General features: G+C 32.9%; 1 long non-coding RNA gene across 1 annotated transcript; it reads left to right on the top strand.

The window, feature by feature from the left end:
- The first annotated feature begins 1,599 nt into the window (after window positions 1-1,599).
- On the top strand, window positions 1,600-4,673 carry LOC121173569 (uncharacterized). Its single transcript, XR_005888644.1, has 3 exons — window positions 1,600-3,319; window positions 3,572-3,650; window positions 4,152-4,673. It is a non-coding gene; the product is annotated as an uncharacterized lncRNA (long non-coding RNA).
- Window positions 4,674-5,316: the final 643 nt, after the last annotated feature.

Here is a 5,316-nt window from a genome sequence, read left to right as displayed (position 1 = left end):
CCCCCTATAGTTTAATTCACACATTTAATCCTCCAGTTTTATAAATTCATTTATAAATTGTTCCTGCAAAATTGGTCTTTTGAGTGATTTAGCCACTGGTGCTAGAGACATGGTAGGTCTTGATAAATCTCGCACTTCTTTTTCATCGCAAGTTTTTCACTCACTTGGAACCTTGAGAAAAATCACTCTTTTTGTCTCTCTCCCACTTCTGGGGTTATTCAACTTGAAAAAATGACACATGAATCCCAACCTGGGTCTGAAATTTTCAGATCTCTTACTTTAACAGATTCTGTAATAACCCCTATTTTTTTTTTTTGCTCCCCCATGTGATATTATGTGTATACGACTAGTTGGAATATGGTTAGAGCCCTTATGTGTTATTGTCTTGAACTTATACTGAATACAGTTAATATAAATCTCGTAACCTTTTTTGATTTTTTTGATAGTCGACAATTAAAAGGAAATATTTTTTCAATTTTTGTTATAGCTATTGCAACTGCCTATCGGAGCTATTGTTTGGAGTTTTATAAGTGGTGTATGTATGACAATGATATTTTTGTTTGAAATTTGAAATACAACTTCTCCAGTAATGAAATTTGGCTGAATTTATAAAGAGATTTATAAAACTTAGGGACCAAATGTGTGAATTAAATTATAAGGGGACCAAAATCGAAATTGGAGTAAAATTAGGGGACCAAAAGTACAACCAAATGTGCGAATTAAATTATAAGGGGACCAAAATCGAAATTGGAGTAAAATTAGGGGACCAAAAGTACAATTTTACCTACAAAAAATAAAGTCTTTACAGGGAACTACTCAGACGTTGACACGAGAAAACACACACACACACACTATTTTTTAGGAATATTATTTGTAACTCAAGATTCTTAGAAAACTCAAAATTTGAAGATGTTATGTTTTAAAAATCAAATTTATAATAATTAAAACCTTTTCCTCTTTGTAAAAATCAAAACTAACAAAATACTAACTTTTAGAGACCTAAAAATTAAATTAAATAATATTTACAAAAAATTAAAATATATTTGCAATCCCCTAAACATTATTATAAATCAAACATTGATATAAAAAAATAAATAACCTAGGTAATGTTAATTTGTAGTAAATGAAAAACGTTACACCATATCAATTATTTTTTTTAATACTAAAACATATACTATTTTGTCAGTGGATTAAGTTAGTTTTTAGTTCCTCAATTTTTTAAATTCTTTTGTAATTTTTTTAAATTCTAATTTTTAGTTCCATAAATTTTTTTATAGTCTTTTATTAATTTTTTATTAGTAATTTTAGTTCTTTTAAAAATATTTGTCAATTTTTTATTTCTTTGTTTATTTTATATTTGCAGACTATTTTTGAACCATAAAAATAAATAAGGAATTAAAATAGATAATTTTTTTAGAAAAACTTAAAAATGATGACAAAAAATTAATAAAAGATTAAAAATTATCAAAAAATATTTTGAGCGACAAAAATTATAATATAAAAAAATTGAAATATTAAAATCTTAATTAATCCTATCTTGTTTTATCATTAAATAATTAAAGACTCGGGTAGAAAGAGGAATGAAATCTTCACCAAAAAAAGAAAGTGGAATAAAATACGAAGCCGCAGCAGAAAGCAAAGAAAACGACGCAGTTTAATTTGGTATTTAGCGAAGGCAACGAAGAAGAAAACGATGTTGGCGGAGAGCGATCACTACAGGGTGGAGTTCAGAGCGTGCAAGGACGACGCGTGGTACACGGCGCGCGTTTCGCTGGAGGGAGAAACTCTGACAGTGAAGTACTTGAACCTCCCTGACGAATACGACAACGCGTTTCGAGCCTCCGAGTTTGGGGAACGCTTCAGACCCCTCTCCAAACAGGTTCAGGACAGCGAGTGTCGTTCACTCCCGTACCTCTCTTGTTGTCGTTTACTTGCGTCATTAAATAAATAGATTGGCAACACGCGTAATTTGGAAGTATGAACTTGTTTTCTTATCACCCAAAAGGAAACATTTTTCTTCTTCTTTTGATTGTGTAGTGTAGCTTTTATTAGGAAGTAGGGACCATCTTGCTATAGCACTATAGCAGTCAAAATCACATGTCAACATTTAGGATCATATGATTTTGTTTACTAGACTTGTACAATTGAGTCATATTCTAAATGATTGGCTACAAGTAGGACTGTGTCAAGTAAATTTGACATTGTCCCATTGCCATGGTAAATTGTTGGAGTTACAACTCAGAATGTGGTTAACAAAATGGCCTCTTGGCCTATTGATTTTATGGATGGGCTGAGTTGTGACACAATTTGAATGGACTGATGGGTGTCTGGCTTGAAATGAAAAATATGGTCCATCTAGACCTGGCAACTTGTGTTTTATGCATTTAGGTTGATTGTGTATTTGATTTTCTTCTCTGATCTGTTCAGTTTCTTTTACGAAGATTTGCTTTGCTCTTTATTTTTGCTTGATCTCTGGTCTTTGACAAAGTCGTTGCTCTAATTCTACTGATGAATTTCTTCATAATTGATGTTCTATGGAACATTGATTCTTTTTTTCCTTTGGTCATTTTACTTCTGCAGTGATCTATTGCTATGGCCATGAATTAAGAACAATATGACATTCCTATTTTTGTTGTAACCTATCTCTTCCTACTTATAATGCCATAGCTATTTTTTTTAGTTACAAATATTTTCATGTGAATCCTTATGTATTACTTCTTTTATGATATAATTCTTATTGTAGTTGAGCTATTACTATCCTCCTTTAAGTTTTATGGTCAAACGACTCAAATCCTTGGGAGCCCTTGTTTGATCCTATGTAAAATTGCTTATCTGACAAACTTGTTTTTTGTTTTTTTCTCTACCCTTATGCATGTTCGTACATTGGCCTATATGCTTTACACCCATATATCATTTTTATCACCCTTTGCTTTTATTTAGTGTGGTTGTTCTTTATATTATTTATGACGTTCTATAATATAATTCTTCAAACTTTTTCCTCAGATTTTCATTTGGTTTTTGTTTTCTTCGTTCATTTGGTTTGTAGTTAGTTGTCATGACATGGAAGATAGGGTTCTTGAAGTAACAAAAACCAATGTGTGTATGATATTGATTGCAAATATTGACAGAGTTTTATGTCCATCAGCAATTACAGAGATCTTACATAGACATACTTCAGTATCAGCTAGTGTCTTCATTTTTCTGAATTTGTCATTGGAGGTATATACTTGGGGAGCCATTGTGTTGGATTCTGAAAAAGAGTTCCAAGAGCTGTGTGACTTTTTGAATAATCCCAACTGCATCGTAACATCTTCAACTGGTAGGTATTTTGTATGTATAGTTATTAATATGATGTTTGCCCTATAGATTTCAAGCACAATCTACTATGGCTTTTCATTGTTGGTTGTTCAACTGTGAAAAGTAAACGTCTGTGTCAATCAACTTAATGTTGAAACAAGGCTTGCCAATTTTTTTTGTAGTAATTATTTAATTAGTTTAACTAACAATGCTTACAAAATTCTGTATGTGTTGTATGATTGTTTTTATTTGCTATTTAACTACCTTTTTCTAGGCCATGGGTGATACTTGAAAAGCCAGTGGGGCTCAAAAACATTAAAGCATCAATAGGAAGATTGGTGCATGTTACAAAGGTAGCTATTATGCACAAACATCTCTTCTCCTTCTTGCCAACAAAATGAATAGTTCCAGGTTTAGTAGTGGAGCATGGTGATTGGTCAAGACTAGGATTGCCACATGGTCAAACTAAGGCACCATGTAAATCATTAAATTTATTGATGAAGTTGTAGGGGCATTTGGTTCACCAGAGGGACTGTGAACATAATGAGAATACATGCCATGCCATCATTGATTCTGAAAATCTGATTCTCATATTCTGACTCAACTTTATAGTTTTAGACATATTAATTGTATCACCAAGTTTACTTCAGTAGGTTCTGTAGTGGACTCCTGAAGTTGTTTAGAGGGAAAATGATGACCAAAGTTTTAAATTACAGATGTGGTCACTTTTTATTGCTATTCTTGATCGGCTGATGTGATTGGATTGTAGTTGCAAACTGCTTTTTAAGACCTTGATAATAACCAAGGGTGATTCTCCGCATGTTTCCTCACTGATAATTATTTTGCTTTTGCAGAATATATTACAAAAGGGAAAGAGTGGAACGAGCAACAATTTGAAGGTTGTACACTCAAGAACTCAAGAATTCAAGATAGCTAGTGACATGAGAGATTTGTTTTTGGAATTTTTTAATCACCAAGAGCGGCTACACAAGAGGCTTGCACTTGAGGAGAGAAGGGTATGTAGCTGATGAACAACTTGCTTAATTGTGCTGATATTGTAATTTGTAAATATAACTACTAAAATAGAAGTCTGTTAGGTATCATTCAAACTTGTCCCCATAGAGCTTAGTAGGAGCTATGTGCGACAAGAAATCATCAATTTTGGTACATACTGCAAAAGAGACAAACTCGTTGCTGTTGTTCCATATGTGAAGATGAAAATTATATCTAGGCTTCTTGATCTTGTCAAAAATCACTGTATATTGATTACTGAGATGGTAATTCACACATCTATGCCCTTGATCAAGATTGTTGCATTGTATTCAACTGGATCAACATAATTGATATTGATATTATATGGTTTCATAACAAAGCAAGATTGATATATTCACATGTGGAATTTTTCCATAACAAAGGAAGTAATGCTTTCCTTAATAGCATTATATGGTTTATCCATAGCTGTAAGCTGTACATTAGAAATTTAGGATCTTGAGGCTGTTCATTCACAAATAGGATCCTCATTGCTCATGGTGGAAGATCATACTGTTAGCTTCCAATAACCACTTTTTATAGTAGAGCTAGCACTGAATTCTCAACATCTATCCGGGTTTAGCCAGCACTTGTGTTTTCTCCTACAATAAATTGCCCATTCGAGACAGTCAAATATAGATAAATCCTCTATTTTTACAATTTCTCATGTCAGCTTACTCATCTTAATTACCATATTCTGAAGGGTGGGGGCGGGGGAGTTTCAAGGGGAGGGAATAGGGGAAAGGGTGGCAGTTAGGTCTTTTTAGTTTACTTGTTTGGGGGGTTTAACTAGCAACTTAAGGGGGTGCCAGGATTGAAAGTGGGATACTTGTGGGGTTATTATATATGATTACGTGCAAACTGGTACGGATGGGTAGTTTAGGATGGTTAGAATTTTGATTGGATCTATGTTTACTTGTTAAATAGAAAGATATTTATTGGGGTTATAATGCAATCCCTAAATTTACAGATAATGGGAGTGTGTGTTTT

Source organism: Glycine max, chromosome 15 (assembly GCF_000004515.6).
Source record: "Glycine max cultivar Williams 82 chromosome 15, Glycine_max_v4.0, whole genome shotgun sequence".
In the NCBI taxonomy this organism is placed as follows: Eukaryota; Viridiplantae; Streptophyta; class Magnoliopsida; order Fabales; family Fabaceae; genus Glycine; species Glycine max.
Note: the sequence above shows the minus strand (reverse complement) of the source record. Positions and strands in the feature narration are given on the sequence as shown.